Source organism: Podarcis liolepis (assembly GCF_965112155.1).
Source record: "Podarcis liolepis genome assembly, chromosome: 8".
Taxonomy (NCBI): domain Eukaryota; kingdom Metazoa; phylum Chordata; class Lepidosauria; order Squamata; family Lacertidae; genus Podarcis; species Podarcis liolepis.
In genome coordinates, this window is record NC_139560.1 from 32,988,299 (window position 1) to 33,012,422 (window position 24,124).

At 40.3% G+C, this 24,124-nt stretch overlaps 1 protein-coding gene and 1 long non-coding RNA gene across 4 annotated transcripts in view; both read right to left on the bottom strand.

Annotated features, from left to right (window-relative positions):
* The window catches only part of KCNB2 (potassium voltage-gated channel subfamily B member 2), a 239,804-nt gene that overhangs the window by 61,287 nt on the left and 154,393 nt on the right, over positions 1 to 24,124 (bottom strand). The window lies entirely within an intron of this gene.
* On the bottom strand, positions 12,116 to 18,455 carry LOC310713457. Its single transcript, XR_014529267.1, has 4 exons — positions 14,715 to 18,455; positions 14,064 to 14,570; positions 12,791 to 13,347; positions 12,116 to 12,697 (listed from the first exon to the last, which is right to left on the bottom strand). It is a non-coding gene; the product is annotated as an uncharacterized lncRNA (long non-coding RNA).

The window sequence follows — 24,124 nt, forward strand, 5'->3', positions numbered from 1 at the left end:
ATACTTGGATACAGTGAACAATGCCTCTTCCACTGAAACCGTGAGGAGAGTTGGCTATGTCCCACTAATTCTCCAGAATGGAGAAAGATGAATAAAGAAAAATAGTAATTTAGGCTCACACTAAACATTTCATAGAATTCTGTGATCTCCCATGTTTGTTTGTTTTTTGTAAATGCAAAACAGTGTGAGCGGACTATGAGTCTGGGTGAAAGAAAGCTGCTTACACATTTCCCTCTGATACATTCTGCTCAAAACCACTCTTCTCAAGCTCCTTTTTCACCAGCAGAGGACATGATTTTGTTTATTTATAAAATCATTTCTATCATGGTCATCCACCTGAAATCAGACATCAAAGCCCATTGGATCAAACATACTATGAACAATTAAAGAAGACTAAAATGAGTTTAAGTGGGCCCCTGCATCTTTTCCACTGTGGGTGAAAAAGTAACTTGTGAGAAGACTATTTGAGATGAAAGACAGCTGGAGGAAAAAGAGCTAAGCAGCACTTCCACCATCACCCTTCCACTCAGGTGGATACAGTCCAAGCTGGTTGCAGAAAATGCAAAACAAAAAAGCAACTTTGTGGGCTGGCTTTAGACATAAAGCTATGTTTCAGTGTTGCATGTGTGAACCTTTGACACCCCTTGGCCTCCTCTAGTGTTATCACAAACAGCAGATTGAAAGTTTTTGCTTCCATTTTCAACAAGCCAGTCAGCTGTCATGCGTACACCCAAACTGTGATTTAGGGAAACATCAGGATCAGAAACCACACCTTGAAACTGGTTTGTTTACCTGTTAGTTAAGACTAATCGCAGTTTGTCCACATTTGGATCTTACAGTAAACCTTGGTTAGCTGAAAAGGGAAGCAAAAGCTTGCAAGCATGCAGGAGAAAGAAAAGAAAAGACGACATACCCAAAACTCATTCATAGTTTAGTCTAAACACAGCTTGTATACCTCATAGTTTTGATTTTTTACTTCAGTTCTTATTTCTTGACCTCTCTGCATGCTCTGTATGGCATTTTTGATCAGTCTCTGATGGTGATTCATTTTCCTAAACATGAATGTATCTCTGGCACTTAATGCATTTTTTTTACTGAAAAAGCTGTGCTAGGTTTGATACAGCCAACATGGTGCTTTCCACAGGAACATAGGAAGATGCCTTATACCAAGAAAGACCATTGGTCCATGTAGCTTAGTATAGCTGACACTGACTAGCAGTGGCTTCCCAGCATTTCAGGCACGTGTCATTCTTAGCTTTAATTAATAATTATTAATTAATTAATTAATTATACACCACCCATCCGACTGGGTTCCCCCAGCCACTCTGGGTGGCTTCCAACAAATTAAAACACAATACGACATCCAACAGTTCTGCCTTCAGATGTCTTCTAAAGGCCAGATAGTTGTTTATTTTCTTGACATCTGGTGGGAGGGTGTTTCACAGGGTGGGCACGACTACTGCAAAAGCTGTTTGCCTGGTTCCCTGTAACTTCACTTCTCTTCTTGTAGAAACTGCCAGAGAGCCCTTGGAGCTAGATCTCAGTGTCCGGGCTGAATGATGGGAGTGGAGCTGTTCCTTCAGGTATACAGGGCCAAAGTCATTTAAAGGTCAGCACCAACACTTTGAATTGTGCTCAGAAACATATTTGGAGCCAATGTAAATTCTTTAAGACTGGTGTTATATGGTCCTGGCAGTCACTTTACCCAAGAGACACCCAGAAATAAAATGTGGGGCTACAGCCCATACCCTATATGTTATCCAGATGTTGTTGGACTACAACTGCCAACATCTCTGATCATTGGCTATGCTGGCTGGGACAGATAGGAGTTGTAGTCAACAACATATTGGTGGCACCAAGTTGGTTACCCCATTCTACGTAATTTGTGGAAACTGTCTGGGGAAGGAAGCTGTCTGAGGACTAGGTAGGGCTAATTCCAGCAGAAATTACATGAGTGAAAAAAATCATGCACTCAAAGCTTATCATTTTCTTAGGAAGCTATACGACAGTTGGTTTTCTTGGTGACTAGTTCAATATATATCCTCTCTTGTGAAACAGCTGTCTGTGTTATTACTGGGGATGTTGGCCAGATAGCTCAGTGTTTGCCTTTGCCTAGAAACAAATGTGGAAATTGAAAGTACGGAACACTATTTTGGGAAAGATAAAAGTTATCCCTAAAAGCTAATTCTCAAATCAAATGGTTCCTTATAAAGATGCCTCCCAAACTTTTTGTTAAGGCTGCTGATCAGGGCAAAAGGTTTGCATTGCTCCATATATTATCACATCACAAAGAAGTACCTACATCATTGCAAAGGTGGAAAGGAAAGGGAGAGTAATTTTCAATATGTTCAGTCAGAAAACAGAAGGCCATCATGGTGACTGGTTGGTGGATGAGTGGGATGAAATGCCAGATTTTGATAAAAGAAAATACACCAACTTGCTACTCCTTTCCTTTAAGCAAAAGAAGCTGAATGGGTAATAGTATTTTAGATGTCATATTCTCTATACATAATGAACATTCACCTATTTTTAAGAGTGCATAATTGCTATTTCGGCTTCACAAAGCTACATGCTTAGCAGAAAGAAACAGATCTCTGCATTATTAAGCTGTGCCAAATTTTTATACACATGGTAGTTTGCCTTCATAGAAGCCAGTCATTATATCATCAACACATCCAATCACATTTACTGCAACATTCCTGATTCTTCTGGATATCAATGTATTGACTTAATCAAAATGCCATTGACATTCAATTTGCACACAGAACTTTTCCATATTTATCTCTCATTCCTAGTCAGTGATTTTTATTAGATTGAGATCTGTTTGCATTATGCAGCTATATTTCCTGCCTTGTATTTTAATTGTCAATCAGAGTTATCATCTCATCTCATCTCATCTCATCTCTGGTTTTCTGTTCAGGAAATATAAAACAGTTACTGGTTAATGCTCCAACATATACAGCAAGGTATTCTACCACGACAACAGGAAGAATACTTTTATTAAAGATGTATAACTGCAACTTGAAACTAAAGTGCTTTGTGCAAAACATTGCTAAATAATCACAACCCTAAATTATAGTCTTACAACTGTGGCAAATATACACTTACATGTTGACTTACTTTGTGGTGCTCTTCATATTTCTGGTTCTTTCAGTTACAGATCTCTATTACAGCTCATTACAATTTAAAGTATTTCCTCCTCTTGCAACTGTGTGCCAGACTAGATATGGTAAGAAAATAGCACAATTGTGGGGATAATTATGGGGATCACCGCATGCATTGCTTGGGGAAAGCACGACTTGGAAGTTGCCATCTGCAGTGGGAAGAAACTCCCCCATTAGTGTCACATCTAGGTTGACCCTGGGACATTAAGTGTCCCAGGGGCCACATGATGGCTCACTCTAATTCCATCATTGGCCAGGCTTGAGTAGGGCTTCCTCACTGTCTTCTGGAATTACTGAGGTCATAAGAAAAGGTCACACCTGAAGGAGTTTCCATTATTTATTAATTAATGCAATTTATAAATGTTCCACATAGATGGGTTGTGAGCCACATTGGGCACAAGAACAGCAACACAAAACCAGGAAGACACATCAAAGCATCATTAGATGCCAATTGGAAATCAGAAGGGGCACATGCTCCCACTCTAAATGTTTGTGGCTTATAGTACCAACACTATATCCTTACAACATCAGAACAGTGTTACGGACGTTGATGATGCGAACAAGTAGATGTTTGAAGCAGATGTCAAAGCTGCATTTTATAATGTCATAATCTAGGACTCTAACTGCCCATTCTTCGTGATGGATACCAAGGATGCTTTGGATGAGGCTATGCCCTCAGTACCAGACTTTCAACTTCCCCACCACACTGAGAATTGCTGCATCAGAGGACTCCATGATGCCAGTGCTACTCCAGCCTAAAAACAGATCACATTATCTTCCTCAGGCTTGGATGATTGAAGAGAATGGCTCCTAAAGCAGGGCAGATTCCTTTCAAAATAGAGACTTCAATTTTCAAGGGCAGGGCTAGCTGTTCAGACTGGGTTTGATGGTTGCTGGAACAAGCCAGTGCACCTTGTTGTAAACCAGAAGGTTGGTGCTTCAAGCCCATCCAGGAACAGCTGTGGGCAGGATTCTTGCATTGCAGGGTTTTTTTACTACAATTCTATGAGCCTATGAACATTCAGCCATGCCTTGTTGGATATCCAGCCCCGACTCCAATTGGAGCTACCCATGGTGCTACCAGCTTTTCTGAACACAATTTTGGCTTTACCTGTCTTAGCTTGCTCTTTCTGGCCCTGCTCATCACAATCTGACCTTAGCTTCTTTAACTCTGCCCTCTACTTGACCACATGTTGCTTACTGGATCCTGGAATACTGGCTAGCCTGATAGATCTACTGCATTGCAGCTTAAGCTAGTACATTTTATATATATATATATATATATATATATATATATATATATATATATGCAAGCAAACTGATGCAGTGTCTTATACAGTGAGAATAGCAGAACATTTCTCCCACTATAGTATTTTAAGCAAAAATCAATGACTGTCCATATCACATTGATTTTGTTTATATGCATTGCTTTCAGTATACTGAAAATTCTAAAGTTGACTGTCTATAATAGGCAAAGTCAGAATCAGTCTGGTGTGAAGGAAGTAGTGGACAGAGTTGACTAGGATCATGGAAACCTGTGTCCACATCCCTGCTGAGTCATATAATTCATTGGGCAACCTTGAGCCTGCCACTGTCTCTCAACCTCAACCTACCTCATATGGTTGTTCTGAAAAAAAAGCAATGTGCATCACTGTGACCTCCTTAGTAGAATGGAAAGTTACAAGTGTAATAAAGAAATAAAGGTCTACCACAACTGAACATTTATTAGTGTGCTAGGTGCTGCACAGAACAAAATCCACATAGGTGCTAAAGGTGAAGGTATATGAATATAAGCTTGCTCTTAAATGCCACCACATGGATAACTTATGTGCCCCTGACACATGTGAACCAGCTCACAGAATGCATCCTATGGATTTATCTTGCAAGACAGATAACTTTTGTTTTTGTCTGACCAAGATACTTTCAGATCATTTCAGTAGCTAATCCTACCTGGAGTTCTATAGACAAGAAGAATGGTAAACAACAACAACAACCCAGAAAGGATAAGCCAGTGAAAATGGTTAAGAATAAGAAGGGTGGAACCCACAGATTGGTGGTATCTGTGAATTAGAGAAAGTAATTCTGGACAATCTTCCCTGCAGTGTGAAACACCCCTCTAAACTTTCTACAAAGGGTTGTGAGACGTTTCAGTACATATGTAGGAGTGGGGGGGGGGTGAATCATGGGGGAGGGGGAAGCACCCAAAATGGCTTCCTAGCACATTCCGCAGACAGATTTCATTCCCCCAGCAAAGAATCACCACTGCATATCACACAACAACTACCAGGTTCTTACTAGTATGCGACAAATCCTGTCTAAGGTTAAGAGAATTTTCACTAGGCTATTTGTAGTTCTTAAGAACTACTATGTGGCTTCCAACAACAACAGAATTTTTCCAGTATCCTCTTCTTAAAAATGACAATTCAAGAAATAATTTACAAGGAACAGGGCAATTAAATGATGGCTGAAACTGTAATGGTATTTCTTCAAAAATGTTTACAACATATACTTCTTAGTTATACTTTTTGCAATCCTTCAAAACTCACTATAAAATAGTTTGAGAAAATTGTATTCATTAATTTCAATGTAATAATTTATATAACCCCTACCATCCAGATTGTTCATGTTTGCAGTTGAGTCCATACTTACAAGCTCCAGAAGCCAAAATTTAATTATTTTATAATTCTAAATTATGGATGGTCATGATGCAGCTACTAATTTATTCTGTGGACTTTTGCTGGGATTTTTGTAGTAGAATAAATAATATAAATGATAATTTGCTTTTATTTAATTTACAGAGTAGGTGATGAGCAATAATTATTATGAAATGCAATGCAATGCAATTACTCTCATTACAAAAGTAAGCATGTCAGATGAATACAAATTCTGATAATCTCATGCAACTTGCTGTTCCTCAAGACTAAATTGTACAATACACTTTTTGGTATATATTACAGCAGGCTGGGAAATATTGGAGTTTTTTTAATAGCACATTTTCATTTTCAATGAGGAAGATTTTCTCCTTTACAGATGTTACACCAGAACATAAAAACCAAATGCTTCACTTGAGAAACCATGATCTAAAATCCTGCTGAAGTAACCAAGCAGTACAATCTGAACCTTACTGCGTCAGCTCAGAGTACTTACTTAAATCAACAGAGATGCACTGATGTCTAAGCAATGAGATTCACTGCTCTCATCAACTGAAGAAGTGACCACAAGGAGTACAATCTTATGCATGTCTATTCAGGAGTAAGTCCTACTGCGTAAGATTACATTGCACAATGAACTGCAGCCTAAGTGTCCTAGAATGTGCAGCATTTCCAACAAAAGTCTTGATGTCTGTGTACTGCAGTGTGCAAAATACGATAGGTAGCTGTCCTGTTGCTGTGGCCCCTTTTTGGTAAAAAAATAAATGAGGACTCAGTTTGGTAACCAGGTTTTTAGTCAGAGATTAAACCAGTTTTAATACAAGAAAATTGGTTTAAATTGTAATTTAGCAAACCTAAATTACTATTCTATTATGACATGTCTATTATGACACGAATGAGAAAGAGGATGATGGAGAACATGGGAACAATGCTCATTTATTGAACCCACTGCTTATTGGCCTGAGATAATAACTGAAGAGTTAGCACATTAATGTTATCCATGTATGTGATACTACCTGTCCTTTCTTTCTTTTTTATTTAAATAGTTTCTATTACTTTCTATTTCCCAAGAGTTTCATTTTCCCTTTTTGTTTGTTTGTTTGCTCTGGATACTAAAGAATGAGCACAATATTTAAACAAATTAACATGTGCAGGCAAAGAAGGCTCGTTCCTCCTGTTCTCTTTCTCTCTCTGGAAAAGGTATCAGCTAATCTTTCTTTGTGTGCGTGGAAGAAATCTTGCACTAGCTGGATCCAAGCCAGAATATAGCCAATATTTTTCCAAACCAAATTCTAGCTGCACCTTGAAGGGCCTCAGATGATCAATCAAGACCAACATTCCATATTCACACTTAATATAACTTGGATGCAGTTGCTGCTGCATTTGCTCTGTCCTGCTCAGCCCTTGGCAATGTTATCCCAAGGGCATAGGAAGATTTAAGGACATCACTGGACAATTTACCACTATAAAAAGACACTAAGAAACTGTTTTATAAGAATGCATGCAATGATGAGATATCAAATTATGTGATGCTAAGATACCTGAAAGTCACCATGGCAAATCTTTTAACCACAGCTAAAATTATCACAGCAAGAATGTAGAAAAAATCCATCACCACCTAAAGATAGAGAATTGTTGGCTATACTTTGGGGAAATGCAGAAACAGATACTGGCTATCAAGAGTTTAGCAAAGGAAATGAAGATTTATGACAGAGCCTCAATAACTGGTTCTTTCAACAGATGCATTTCTGAACTCTAGAGAATGTGGATATCTGCCACACACACTTAACCTCCTATTAGGGAAATGAATGGCCACTGTAAGAGTGAATGTTTCTTAAAAAACCCCACAGGAGTGTATAAGAACTAGCCATCAATTCACAGGTACAGTATTATCAGGGCTGCTACTACACAATGTAATGCGAAAAATGTGAAAAATCCATGCAAAAGGCCTAACAACATTGTTGTACCTCCAACTCTCTGGATCTGACTAAAGCAATCCTAACTGGGAGCAAATACCCTTTTCTTTTCCTAACAGCCGTTAAGCAGTTTTTCAGCTGTTGGTTGCAATTTGGGCTAACCAGGGTTTTCCTTAAGGCAGGAACTGAAACCGTGAGTTGAAACGGCTTTTAGATCCTAAGTTAAGGAAAACTCCAATTAGCTTTAATTGCAGTTAACGTTTTTGTGCTGGCAAATAAATTAATTGGAGGCCTACTACTGGGGGCTATGTTTGAAAACAGTACTAAAGAAGGTGAAATGAGGGAATAAAAACATGCTCTTCACTGAACAGAAGGCAAGTTAGTTGCGTCTTTTGATGGGATTGTCATTAACTGTTCTCAGAGCAGCCTGTGTATTCCTTTCCTGGGTCTTTTTGATCTGACTCTCTTTAATGATTCTATCTCTTTCTCTTGTTTTTGTTGCATCTGTCCCAGGCTTGGCCAATGAAGAAAGAAACTGAACAAAGCAGCTGCTGTGTATAAAAGCACTTCTGAAAGGGAAAGCACCAGATCATTTTAAAAGGGGGAAACTGCTTGACCAACTATATTCCTTCTCTCTCAAAGCATGAAAATCATATTTTGTATCAAATTGCAACATTCTTTCTTCTCAGTGTGTTTTCAACACAAGATCCCAGTTATACTATGCATTTAAAATAGTATAAAACTACTTTATATAGTTATGATTTCCCTCAAATAATCCTGGGAAGTGTTGTTTGTTAAAGGGTTCTGAGAGTTGTTAGGAGAGAGCCATTCCCACTCACCAGGCTACAATTTCCATAGCCTTTAACTTTTAAACCTTCTCTTCTTAGGGAATGCTGGGAAATGTGGCTCTGTGAGGGGAATAGGGGCCTCCTAAAAACTCTCAGGAGGGGACGTGGGTGGCGCTGTGGGTAAAACCTCAGCGCCTAGGACTTGCCGATCGCATGGTCGGCGGTTTGAATCCCTGCGGCGGGGTGCGCTCCTGTCGTTCGGTCCCAGCGCCTGCCAACCTAGCAGTTCGAAAGCACCTCCGGGTACAAGTAGATAAATAGGGACCGCTTACCAGCGGGAAGGTAAACGGCGTTCCGTGTGCTGCGCTGGCTCGCCAGATGCAGCTTGTCACGCTGGCCACGTGACCCGGAAGTGTCTGCGGACAGCGCTGGCTCCCGGCCTCTAGAGTGAGATGAGCGCACAACCCTAGAGTCTGGCAAGACTGGCCCGTACGGGCAGGGGTACCTTTACCTTTAAAAACTCTCAGGACCCTTAACAAATTTCAGTTCCCATGAGTCTCTGGAGGAAGTCATGGCTGTCCAAAGTGATGCAATACTGCTGTACATGTATGGTGAAGATGGGGCCATAACTGAGATCATAGAATTGTAGAGTTGGAAGGGACTCAATGGTCGTCCAACCCCCTGCAATGCAGGAATCTCAGCTAAAGCACCCATGACAGATGGCCATCCAACCTCTGATTAAACACCTCCAAGGAAGGAGAGTCCACCACATCTTGTGGGATCTCTCCCACGGCCAAACAGCTCTTCCTGTTAGGTTTTTCTGTATGTTTAGTCGGAATCTCCTTTCTTGTAATTTGAAGCCATTGGTTCGAGTCCTACCCTCCAGAGCAGGAGAAAAGAAGCTTGTTCCCTTTTCCATGTGACAGCTCCTGACAACATAAAGAATAGTTTGGTTTTAAATAATCTGAGGGACAGAATTTGAGATCAAAATGTTCTCCCTAATCTACAGACTTGATTTTAAGATAATAATGTGAAATTATAAAAATTAAACACACAACACAGTGCATGGAGGAGGGGCCGTGTCCTTGAACATAGTTGCAATCCTGTGTTCTCTCAGTTAGAAAATGTCCCAGTCAACTGAGCTTTCTTTTGAGTACAAGATGCCTAGGTTGAAATGAAATACTGTTGAAAGGTAAATTGAGGTTATCATAGAATCATCAAGGGTCATCTAGTCCAACTCCCTGCAATGCAGGAATTCTGCCCACAACCATCCCCGGGTGGGTTTGAACCACCAACCTTCTGGATAATAGCAAGGTGCACTGACCCATTGTGCCACTGAATAATTTCTAAGTGTTAGGCTTCTATAGGCATACTCTTATAGGCCGCACCAAGAAAAGCGGATGGTGGGAAGTGATAGAATGAAAGGTGTAATGATTCTGGAGGTAAATCCAGATCATTAAAATCTCAGTGGCCCTGTTCAATCAATATGGCAGCAGTGAAGCAATTAACTAGCATTATCACAAGCTAGAGTTGTTGAGCTTTTTTTTTGGCGAGGCATGCCGAGAATCACTCGAATCACTCACCACACACACTGACAAACACTGCAAATTGCACGTGTCACAGAAGCAAAAAATTGTCTGCCCGCTCGCCACCAGCAGCCAACAAGCACATGCCCAATTTTTTTTAAGCGCACACCCAATTGATGCAGCAGCAGCCAAACCGCAGCAGCCCTTGCCGCAGCCACCAATCACCGCTGACAAGCTCCTGCTTGTGGCTGCAACCAATTGCCCGTCCCCCCTCTGCACTATCCATTTATAAGACGAGCCCCAATTTTGAACATTATTTTACAGTAAAAAAATCTCGTCTTATACGCGGAAAAGTATGGTAACTTTCAGAGATTCGAATGCTACATTGCAGCACAACCTCTGTCAATATTTCAGCATACTTTTCAACACTGCTTTGCTTCTCTGATGATATACATTCATGACATTCACATCGTTGTGATCTTTTAATAAATTGCACCCTTCCCTCCCTAGAATGGGGTATTATAGCAAGCCTTTAGCTGTACTTTTAAAGAACCTATTTAGGCAAAGCTGCACATAATATTTCCTATTTGAGTGCTTGGCACAAAGACATACAAGAGGACTGCTAGGAAGAATGAAGATCAAAAAGTGGGAAATTGGGATTGTCTTGGTAAAAATAAACTTGCCTTTTCTACAGTTGCATTTAATTAACACTGATTAAACAAGAAGACTTGTAAGGTGAGAGAGTGTAACCACACATCACATTATACAAAGGTGTTGATGATATGGGTGAAATGAGCTCCCCCCCCCCCTTCCACTGCACATATTACAAGCCTTAAAATGCTATGGAATTCAATTACATTTCAACATCTTATTTAGATTCCACCAAATAGTAACAGAATATGTCCATCATCAGAGACTATTTTTTAAAAAACATGGTACTTCTGATACTTCTTTTGCTTTGTTTATTATTTGAAAAGTTTATGACTCTGCAAAGGGATACAAAGTGACTTATACTTCATACAATAATTAAAGATACACACCAACCAATTGTTATAGATGGACAGCCTACACAGATAGCAAAAGTAGAGCCAGGGTGGTATGGTGGTTAGAGTATTGGACTCTAACAACTATAGCAGAAGACCAAGAAGACAGCGGTTCAAATCCCCACTTGGCCATGAAACTCTCTGGGTGATCTTAGAATAGTCATAGTCTCTCAGTCTAACCTACCTCACAGGGTTGTTATAGAAATTAAATATGGTGGGGAAAACCATGAATGCCACCTTGAGCTCCTTGGAGGAAAAATGTTTGGCAAGGTAGTTAGTTTAGCTGCATTGAATGTGCTACTTTTGAAGAAAACATTGAAAATCTCCAGCACAGCTGGGGGGAATGCGCGCGCGCGCACACACACACACACACACACACACACACACTCAGGGAAAAATAATATGATTCAGGAATAATGCAGTTGCAAGTGATTGCAAAAAACCAGAAATGCAAATATGCATTAACACAAGATAAACACAGAATATGATCTATGTATGTACGTTTCTTTTCTCTTTCATTCTGTAGCAGCGGATGCAAAGAAAATATGAGGAAGCATGCTGGTTCCATTTAATAGTGATACACAAACCTTATCATTAAAATGGCCTCAAGAGTGTGACGTGACTATAATTTTGACCATGAATCATGGAAGTGCTCGCAGGAGTTTAGCAGTCCAAGACAAAAGCCCTGCTGCCTATTCTAAACACCCTTCAACCCTTGTCGTTCAGCTTACAGATGCTAATCAACTTCTACCCTGTGGTCTTGTTCCTTCAAACACATTTAAAATGCACTTTGTATAGTAGGAAGCATATAATTCATTACAGCAGGGACAAATTACCATGACCTAGTGGCTGACACTGCGGAAGGGCAGGCCCTACGTTGGCTTTAGCATTAGCCTTTATTGGCAAACACTGGAAACTCTTGAGGAAGAGAAACCTACATTTTTCTTTTATCTATTCTGAAGGGAGATAATTCCCAAAGCACATTACAAAGCTTCTCTCTGCCTCCCCTTTAAATAGATTCTGTTCATTTTGGGTTTTTGTGTGCCTAAAGCCTCTTTGAGCGAACGCTGCAGGCAGGCTCTGCTTCTGTGCTTCTCGTTTATTTGTGTAATATTTGTTCATTTCTTTTAATAATAATGGCATATCAGGTAATGCACTTAATTTACCTACTCAACCTGAAACTGCAGGATGGAAAGAAAATCTATGGATATGGCTCTGTAGGGTAGCAACAGTCGCTTTGGGCTGCAAATGCTAAAAATATCTTTCTCCCTGTAGCAACTCAGGTATGAAAGATTCAGACCATTCATAATAACGGCAATTAAAAGCACCTAATGGGATGGAAATTCTCCTTCTTTTCCATTGCTAAATTCATTTTATATGACAGACTCTGCAGTCATTTTTAAACACACACAAAGCACAGCGTTTCTTTAGATTTGTTTGGGTCCTAACCATTTTAATGGCTAAAGGCAGATGACCAGTTAATCATAGCTAGGTTATGTCAAAATGTTATATATTTGAATCAATATAACCCCAGACCAACTATTCTGTTTTGAAGATGTATTTTGCAATCCTTATTTACAAGTTGATTAATATATCTGTATCTTTCTTTCTGAATAAAAAATTCCTTCCAGTAGCACCTTAAAGACCAACTAAGTTAGTTCTTGGTATGAGCTTTCGTGTGCATGCACACTTCTTCAGATACACATCTGAAGCCTTTGGTTGGATATTAGCCCCAGGTCATGGGAGATCTGGGAAAGGCCGTAGGTTGGTAGAAGAGTACATACTGTACTTTGCATGCATAAGAGCTCTGATTCAGTCCTCTGAATCTGTAGTTAAAAGGATCTCAGGTAGCATAGTTGGCTTTTCTCTGCCTCAGGCCTCAGAGAACTTTTGCTAGACAGAGCAAACAGTGCTGGTTTATGGATAGATTGAAGGCCTGACTCACATACCAGCCATCTGTCCTGGAAAAAACAGGACATCCAGTTTTTTCTTGAGAGAGGACAACATTTGGGCCATACTCTCGCTCCCCAAAAACGCTTTTATTGGGGCAGCGATCTTGCACAGTGCCCCAAAAGATGCACTTTGGGACACCGTGCCCCCAAAAGTGTTTTTTGTGGGGGGTGGGGTGTTAGTTACATGACTTGCACTGGAGTGTAGCCCTGGAAGATGGTGCCCCAGTTTTGGGCCACTTCTTATTGGAGAGTATGGACTCAGTGTAAGCTTCATACAGGCTTATGCCAGAACAAAGTCAGTAGAGGACTTTTTTCTTTGCATGATGTGATATTAATAACCCTTCACCCCAGATAGAAACAAGATCGTCGCGTTTCTATGAATCACAAGCAGGACTTTAAGAACTATGTGGGACAGAGTATAAGGGGAAAAGACGGCAGAACGGTGAGAAAGGAAGAAAATTTTTATGACACAGTTAAAAAATGGCGCCTCGCCATGACAGGTTTACCGAGGAAGAAGGACTGGGGGAGGAGAATCAGGATTGTTTGAAAGAGAAGGAATGTTGGAATGTAAGTTTGACCTGACAGAACCCCCGGACTCATTTGTTATTTGGTAAGCCTGAGAAAAATAAAGGACAGATCGGAGATTAACTTTGTTTATGGAAGCGTTGTACAGAGGCTGTCCCGGATCGATATGATTTTTGGAAAAGTACAAAATCCACATAGAATGCCAGCTGTTAACCTGCTTGTGAAAATCATCAGAGATCGCAAAGAAATGAATTTATGATAACAACAAGAAGAGAAAAGAAGTAAGAAAGGACTTTCCGGATCAATCTGGAGAGAACTGTCTAATTAATGCAGTAAGATAAGTGATGCTGTTTTGGACTTGAGCTGAGCTTGATGTATGGGTACCCCGAACAAAATTTAAAATTTGGCTGTATAATTTGGAATCAATGTGATAATGTGATGTGATTGGCCTGTTAATAAAAATTATTTAAAAAAACAACAACAAAGTCAGTAGAGGACATTTGTGAGCAGCCATACTAATATCAAGGAGAATTACATTTTTTCCTGTATTCAGATGGCAATATATTTTTGCAGGAAAGATGAATTCCACCACCTCTCTTTCGTGTCTCTCTGGAATGGCACCATTGCAAGAATGTCTTCCAGCTAAGGAACCAGGGTGGAGTCCTACTTCTGGCAATGGTGCTGTACCAGAGGAACAAGAGATACTTTTCCAAGGCAAGAAGAGTTGTCTGGTTTTGAAAGAGGGCTGGTGGGACACTAGAAGCAGCTTTATAGGCTAGATCCAGGCTACAGAAATGCTTATATGCAAGAGAAAAAGACAGAGACAGAGCACATAAGAGTGAAAGATCAGGCACTATAAAAAACAATACATTATACAGAGCAGTTGCCTCCCAGTGGAGTCCCCGCTAGGGCCTCATTCTCTTTTGGCAACCATCTGGGGACCACATAGCAGTGGTCATTTGGCCCAGAGGTCAAAGTGTGTAGAGCAACAGATGTAAATGTAACCTTTGTGCAGTAGGCTAGTTTCTACACACTTCTATCAATCCTCCACCCAGGCAGGTGTCAACTCAGAAGTAAGTCCTCTTGCATTTAGCAAAACTTGTTCCTAGGGAAGTACACCTAGGGTTGAAGGTTTAGTCTGGATACTACCCATTGGCTCAATTCAGATGATCTGCTCAGCAAACCATGGTGTAGCTCACAACAGCAGAACTGGAGGAGCAGCAAATAGAATAGAGTCTCCTCTCTGGGAATCAACACACTTGCACATTTGTGCAAAGCTACGGTTTAGCTCAGTGTGTTATCCGAACCTGGACAAAGTATATCCGTCTTCATATCTGTGTTTTTTAAAAAACAACACCCCCCCCAAAAAAGAAATAGCCACAATCTGTATGTGTGTGTTTTAAAAAACCCAACTAGCCTATCAGGAGTGATAATTTCAAGTACACATGAAGAAGACTATGTACCCACTGCCAGGACTTAAAAATTGTGCTCAATCCTTTTTTAAAATAACAACAACAACCCTTATCTCCCCTAGAGTGAAAAAGACTAGATTCTGAATATTTACTGCTGAGTCTTTAGACATATAATTCATCACCTTAAAAGAAACCACACATAAGCCACGCTAAGAGAGCTTGAGGGGATCGTAGACAAACACAAAGGGAAACAGGAGCCTCAAGACACCTTTCTCCTTCCATTATTTATCTCTGCTTGTCTTATCTCTTTATTAGTAGCTTAAAGCCAGAATAGAAATCTGAAGTGTCAGAATAATATAAGTTTTTATAGAGTAATGGAGGTATATTTGTTGACAGCAGGGCATGAATCTTGAAAAGTAGGGTATCATGAATTCAATATTTCACTGGTGCTTTTCAGGAAAACACATAGATATGTACAGTATTGGGTATGAAAGACAGTATAAAATCATATGTATTCATAGCAATGTAGTGTTATATAAATGTCTCAGATGTCACCGTCTCCAAAGCAGTAACTGCTGCTGGGCTTCATGCATTTAGTGAAAATACTGCTCTGAGAGAATTTGGATTTAGTGATGATTGATTATGCCCTTGATTCTACTAGCTGTTGGTGTCTCTCTTATATCCTGCCTCTTCTTCTTTTAAACTTCCAATTCTTTAAATTTATATTTTTAATTGGAATAGTTCATATCATGGTGAACCTCCTCTCTGGGACTTCTTGATAATAATCGGAAAGTTGGAGTGTAAGTCAGAATTATTACTTACATATAGCTAATATTTGTGTGTGTGAATTATCATTGGCTAAGCAGATGAGAGGCAAGAAGTTCCTGTTTCAACTTTTACCTCTTCCATGAATATCTGGAACTTCTACACTCACAATTAGATTTTCTTGATCAGCATTCCAAACTTGGGAGTCCCCCAGATCTTATTGGACCCCAACTCTAATCACCATGGCCAACACTGAGTGATGATGGGAGTTGTAGTCCAAAATATCTGGATGGCTATTCTTGGGCATTTAACCATGTGTGAGAATGAATTATAAGTCATTCACATGCTTGCTGCAGGAAACAGCTGTGTGTTATACTATTATTATTCTTGATGACTATATTATTATTTTCCCATATTTATTGTAAAGTTATTCAGCATTAATTATTGGTTTATTCTTGCAACAGCCATAAATATCCCAATTTAACAACTGTGTGGATTGAAGAAGAGAAAACATAGGCAAGGTATCCTAGAAAATCCATGTCCAAGGAGGGATCAGAACTCATGTCTTCTCAAACCATACTCATACACCCCATCTTAGCTGTAGAATTCTGCAGTGGTTACTAATCAAGGGGTTTCTTCACTTGCTGCTAGCTTTTTACAAGCCAAAAAAAGAGAGTGCAGGTTGCTTGTTCATGCTTACTGTACACACCATTGGGATATTTATTTATCTTCTAACATGTGTTTCTTATTTTCTAACCCTCCATCTTTCTAAGAATTCAAGATTATAAGAACGACACGTGCAGCTCTTCTATTTAGTGGCAGATTAGCCAAGTGACCTAAGGAAGGGAACAAAGCGCGAAGCTCCTTCCCGCAGAATCTTCTTACATCTCAGTTAACTAACACTGGGATATTTACTTTGACATTAGGACCCCTATTATGAAGTTTCCCCCTTAATTGTGTGGGGAAAGGCCCTCAAAATGTAACTGAGTCACTCAGCAGTTTGTACTATCTCCAAGTCAAATGATATCTCAGCGATTCTTCAAGTGTTTTTATCAAGATTTAAAAGCTGAAAAATGAAAGCTTACATGAATGCAGCTTTCAGCCCCCCATCCCCTGTTCAACAGGGAACTGTCCCTCAATAAATGTCAGGCAGAGGAGGAATGGTGGAGACCGCCTTCCCAGCCTGACCCTTCCAGAGAAGAAGAAGACAGTTCAGAATTACAACAGGGGTTTGAGGGAGGTCACAGCTCAGAGGCAGATGAAGGGAAAAGTTGGGAAATAATGGGAGAGGAGGAGGAGAAAGAGGAAGCACCTGGGAGGGAGGACAGTTGATGGACACAGTGTATTTAGAAAGCATTTCAGATCCCTGCTCCCAGAACCTGGCAAGCATTGAAAGTAGCAGAGCAAAGAGCTCAAAGGCAGAGGGCACTTGTCAGCACCCATTGGGATGATGAATGAGGAAGTGGGAGAGACGGAGGTGGGGGTGGAGATGCACTTGGGACAACGCCATTATCTAAGAGGCTGGGTTCCAAAGCCTCTCCCTGTAAAGACGGAATAAAAAGCGGATGGTAAGAAACATTTCCTTGTCTTTGTATGTTCCTGGGCAACTGGCCGTGGGAGTTGCTGGCATCCGCCTGACAATACAGTAGCAGCCTAAGATCATAAGAATAGCCTGTTGGATCAGGCCAAAAGCCCAATGAATCCAGCACCCTGTTCTCACAGTGGCCAACTAGACAGTGCCATAGCTAGGGGCAGGGGGGCGGCTAGACTTTTTTTTGCCCCGAGTGAAGACAGAGAGGGACCAAATAAATAAAAATACATAAAAGCACTAAAAATGCAATCAAAAACATACAGCATCCAGCACACTTGGTATAAGGGGCAGCAATTTTGAAAGTGGTTTTCCAAGACCCTCAGCAATTTTCAAGGGGTCCATGGGAAATAAATATTTTGAGAACCACTGCTTTGGCTGATGGGAAAAGGCATAGGAGAAATGAGATCCAGTCATTTCACAAATGACTTGTCCCCTTCCCATCTGTTGAATGGGAGCTTTAAAATTTCAGCTGTGAATTTTCCAGAGGGAAACTCTTACACTCAGATTGCCTTCTGTTAATACAAAAACAAAAAAAACCCCTGCCATCACTCGACCATTATGCCAAGGATGCCGCAGAGCAGAACCCAAAGCCAAAGTGAGTCACATTTTGCAGTCACATGACAGCATGGAAGGGCCATAGCTCAGTGACAGAGCATCTGCTTTCCTTGCAGAAGGTTCCAGGTTCAATTTTCAGCACCTCTGGTTTCCTGATGCCCCTGTCTCTTCGTGTAGACAATTCTGAGCTAGATGCACCCGTGGTCTGACTCAGTATAAGGCCGCCTCCTGTGTGTAATTATCTGAGACAATGTTTACATGAATAAAGGCAAGCAGCATCAGGTGCCTCTGTAGGGGGTTGTTAATCAGAACATGTACTTCTGTGCAGTTTATATTCTTCCACTTTATTACTGTTTCTTAAGTTTTCCCAAGCAGGAGAATGGTTCTCAATGACGCTCCTCCCACCCCAGGTGTTCAGCGAATTACAAGTCTATTTTAATACCCTCCTGTATTTACTTGAAAATACACAGTATTTGAGTATGAGTTCAATAGATTGAACTTGTATTGTTCCGTCCTATATGGCATTCTAAAGAACATTTCCCCAGACCAGTAGTTGCTTTTGGACTCAGATGAAATTCCTAACACGTCACCCATTTCACCAGTCACTTAAATGGAGGGGGCTACTCTCTTACCACTCACTTAACTCTCACTGGTAGAGGAACTCTGTATGAACTCTGGTTCTAGCCTTATATTATGGACACTCCATAGCCCAGTGTTACTGACATGCCATAAAACCCTAATCTCCCTTTCTCTTTTACCACTAAGGAACTTGTAGAAAACTGAAATAATAAATAATTTTTTGAATAAAGACTATTTAGCTGCATTGAAATCAAAGGGTTGTAGTCAACTAACTTTTACTCAGAGTAGACCCATTAAAATCGATAAGCTAAAGTTAGTTCTGACTATTAATTTTAATGGGTCTACTTCAGGTAAAAGTTAGTTGAACGAAACCTAATGTGAATAGTTAGTCATGACTCTTAGGTCTCATTGAGTTCAGTTGGATCCAAGGTGACTTCGTCTGGAGCCAGCTTGACAAAACAAAAGACTTAAAAACACTTATTTGCCAAAGGAATAACCGGAGACTTAATGGTTGTGGTTCATAAGTCCAATGGTGCCTAAAATAAAGATTTTTCTTGACCAATAAGTGGCTATATAAATTAAAAGTTGGGCCCATCTATACAGAATAGCAATTTTACAGCAATAAGAAATGATAATATACACTTTAAAGTACCTGAATGTGTAATTTGCAATGAAAGACACAAACCTTTCCTTTAATGACCTTTCCTTCTTTCCTTATAACTCAATAATAATGAACTGCTGGAATATAACTCAGTGTATGGGGTCAAGTCCTCGAGGGCATTAAGGATTGCCTGCTGAGCATCCTTAAATATCATTAAAATCAAAGCCAGCCATCACTGAACTCAAAGCCACATATCAGGATGCAGACTGCAAATTGGCTCAATTTTTGCCAATTTATTTCTCTGATGACTGCATGGAACAGTTTTAAAAGTTTGATTTTCCACAGTCTCACCCAATCTGATGTTGGAATGCAAATGAATAATAAAAGCCAGACCTCAATCATGTCACATTCAGCAGGGGAACCATAGAACAGCTCCAGCTCCAGGTTGCTCAAGGAAACAAGTCAAACCAAATAATATGGTTGTTCATTTCTATTTATTATTACATTTAGACTCCACCTTTCCCCCCAAGGAAGTCAAGCGGGCATGCATGGTTCTCCCTCTCCTCATTTTATTCTCAGAACAATGCTGTGGGTTGGGCTGAATTAAGGGATGAAGACTGGCCCAAGGTCACTCAGTTGAGGTTCATGACTGAGTGAGGATTTGAACCCTGATCTCCTAGGTCCCTGTCCAGCACTCTAACCACTGCACCACACTGACTTTTATGCCACACTGGCTCTCTCTATCTCTATATAAAGAGAGCAAATAACTCCCTAACACTGGGATGTGTGGGGAGATCTGTCCACATCATACATAATCAAGGCTTATGTTCTTCCAGCTAGTCAACGTCAGAAGATGGTTACAGCCCTTTGTGGCTTCTTTAATTCCCAGTATTATGGAATTCTAACATTGCAGGTGTATAGGAAGTTAGAAGAAGAACTATATGTCTGCATGAGCTGCAACAAACCTGGTTATTGTGATGAAAATTTGTTGGAAGCTAATTATAGCTGTCACGGTTAGTACTTTGATTCAAGACCATCGTCTCCATCTGCCATCTCTCTCCTCTGAATCGAACTTGCACTGGCAGATTGTATCAGTCAGAGAGAAGTGGCAATAAAAAGATGTCTCCCAAACCACGCCCAACTATTATGCCACAGAAATGAAAATATTGAGGATGCATTCCAGATCTTTCTCAAAAGTCAGATTTGAGGCTATACATTATTCAAGAACACTGGCTGAATAACAATGTCGCTGTGTGGCAGCATGCCCCAAATTCTGGAAAACCACCCCAGCAAGCATGCCATTATAAATGGTAAGTGCTGAAAAGGCCCCTAGTCACAAAAAAATTATATGTGTTTGTGGGCAGGGGGAGGAAATTCAGGATCTTTCAGGCTTATTGCTTCCATGACAAACACAAAAGTTACTCATTTGTTATGTACTGAACACACATGATCCCTTGAGGTTGCATTTTTTGTGCTGAGTCATTTCCTGAGCATTCCTACCCCATCTGCATCAGTCAGAAAAAGCAATTTCCAGCTAGTGGCAGAAAGCATACAGTTATTCTGACTCAACAAAACCAGGATTATCTTTACACTCACATCTGAAGAGGGTGTGGTTATGGGGCAATTAGGCAACTTAAGGAAAGGGCTTCTAACAAGTAGATTCTAACAGAACAGCTGCATTGGGAACCACAGTAAATATTAACAGACTTGACAGAGGTCATTTAAAGTAATCACTACAAGTATTATGAAGAATCAATATTTCAGTAGTGCACACTACTTGTCATTGATTTAAGAGAACGTCCTACTTTATCTTGGACTTGATGTTTTTCCAATCAAGCTTTAAGCATACTGCAAAGTTGCCTAGGATGTTTTTAAAAGTAACGAATAAGCCAGATCATAAATATATGATTTTAAATAATTCAATTGCAACTGTATCAATTTTCCATTGCAATCTACTCTTAATTTTTATTATACATTGACAGATTTGCTAATCACTGGTTTGAGAACATAGTCTGCAGTACAGCCTCTAGTCCAGTCCCAAAGGACAAGTTTATCCAAAAATATATTACTGGGATGACATTAGCATATAAAGATGTGTCATTCTGTCCTCTCCCTGAATGGGAAGAAAAACAAACTCTCTGTTAAATATTTGACTGACAGGCACAAGTATCTCTCATCCCTCTAACTGATGAGGAAGCAGCAAAACTTCATTTTAATTTTAATTGTAAATAGAGAGCAGTTCTGATTTACACACACACACACACACACACACACACAGACACACACACACACTATCCTGGGATATCAACCCCCCAAGAGCTATAATTCTCAGCAACGTTAGCAAACTACAGTTTCCAGGATTCCTTAGGCGAAGTCATGTGCTTTAAATCTATGGTATGGATGCACACAAAGTATTTCTTCATACATAGTCAACTTATGGTATTTCCTGATGCACAGCATGGTGATAGACTCTAAGGAGGTTTAAGAGTGTGTGTGGGGGGTGGGAATCGTGGAAGGTAGGGCTAGCAATCAATTCCTCCTACTCCTGATGGCTATATACTACATCCAGGATCCGGAAACAACATGCTTCTGAAGCACCAGTCACTATGGGAATGCTGTGCTTGGTAGGCCTTTGGTCTTATCTAATAGTGTTTCCTGAGAGAGCAACCATGCCACTCAAAAGAGAAAATCTCCCCTTTTTATAGAAAGTACTGTAGAGAACTAGTATATTAAAATTGCTGCGGTAGCCTTATTAATCCGATGAAATTCCCCAGTCAGTTTAATAAGATAGGAGGCTTATTTATACGCATCCATTATTCCATCTAGTCATAATCAGTCCCATTAATCTATGCATGCTGTAATTTATTTATTTACGTAATTTGTATACCACCCTTCATCCAAAGATCTCTGGGCAGTTTGCAGGATAAAAATACAAAATAAAACACAAAATAACTTCTGCGCTGTTGGTGTCAATTTAGGATACAAAGATAACAGGAAAATGCATTACAGAATTCATTGCCAATGTATTTCAATCATTCATTACCTTAATAAACTAATAAGTGCAACTGACCTGGAAAAAAGCTGGGGCTATAAAATAACAATGGCACAACATAATTAGAGTAGGAGGAATGGCAGGCAATAGCAAGTAAACATAACTAATATGGCAGTCCTATTAGTCCTACACACTTACCTCAGGTAACTTCTGTGTAAATTTGCATAGACTCACACTGTAAGTAACAAAATAACATGGAGAAGTATCTTACAGCAGTGTTGGCTCAAGTAATTTTTCAGCCCAATACCATGTATAAGTGCTGCTGTTCAAGAGCTTTCCATATGATTGCTTTCAGCTCAATCCTATGGATGGTGACTTTGAGTTAAGCTCAACTGAATTCAATATGATGGCTGCTGGAAATTGCAGACCTGGCTTCCAAATGTGGCCCTCATGGCCTTTCTCTCTGGCCCTTGGACCACACACCTCACCATCCTGGCTTCATGCTCTCACTTGGCTGCAATCTAGCCAAGTGTACCAAGGTAAGCGTCTCACTAGTGGCTCCACCCACCTCTGTCTCTGACCGTGCCCACCACTGGCATGTGGCCCTCAGGAGATTACTAATAATGGAATGTAGCCCTTGGGCTGTAAAAGGGTTATCCACCACTGCAACATCCTTTACTCGCCTGGGGCAAGTGTGCACATGTACAAGGGAGTATGGACCACGGAAGTTAATGGGATTTACTTCTAAGTAAATATGCACAGGATTATGTTGTAAGTTACATTTCATGATAACCAAGCCCAAGATGCTCCATGTGGACTGATGCATGGTGGTGGTAACTGCTCCCTCACTATTCCAGCCTGTTCGAGGCACTTCCAACTATCACCCCTCATAAAAACTCATACCCCATGGCAAAACTGCTACTTCTATAAGAGAAGTCTTTATAGAGTTCAAATTTGGGCTTTTGTTTCTAAAACATGGGTAGGCAAACTAAGGCCCAATCACCTTTTAAATCTGGCCCGCGGGCAGTCCAGGAATCAGCGTGTTTTTACATGAGTAGAATCTGTCATTTTATTTAAAATGCATCTCTGGGTCATTTGTGGGGCATAGGAATTCGTTCATTCCCCCCCCCCCAAATATATATATAGTCTGCCCCCCCACAAGGTCTGAGGGACAGTTGATCTGCCCCCTGCTGAAAAAGTTTGCTGACCCCTGTCCTAAAAGGTTTATCTGTATTATTCCTTAGACTATTGTACATGGTACAAGTGTTACTATGCAATAATACATACTTTTAAAAAAGATAAAGTGGGGAAGGTTTAAATCTCCTTGAGAGTTTCAATGGCCTGAACAGAGCAGCACATTTCTAACAATGTAAAGCCAAAGCAGACTCTTTCCTAGATTTAAATCCCAAAGTATTTCTGTTGCAGACTCCCATCTGCATATGCCAAAAAAATAGAGTTGTTAATAATAAATGTGTCCAATCTGCAGTGCTGCATTGTTTGCACAATATTTCCTTCGCTGCCCTTCAGGAACTTTTGAAGGTGGCACATCCTTAGCATATACCACAAAGAACGAGACTTATGCTAATAAGATTATGTGTGACTCTGGAGCAGGGGTCTTGAATGAGACTTCCAGTACCTTGGCCTGGTATAGCCTCTTCCATTAATCTTTGGCTTGTTAGCCATAGCAGTTTGCTTCCCAGACAGCTTTTGGCTTTTATACAGACAGCTACTTGCTACAGCAATTTCTTGCACATTCTTCAACATCGTGAAGATGAATTCAGGTGTTCTATCGCACACTTCAAGCTATCTTCCCTGACTGGAGGACAAGCAACACTCAAAGGGCCTCCGACCTCTTCCACAATCTTGCACTGGACTGATGTAGGGAGAGGTGGGTCTGGAAAACTATTCCCATGAAACTACTTTGATTGATTTATACTAATATCCAAGCGATGTACGATGCATTCCTTACACTCATCTTACAGAGAGCATGGACTGTTCCTCTCATGCTGCATAAGATTAAGGTAACACATGTGAAAGGGATACTGAGAGATATACTGAATGTTT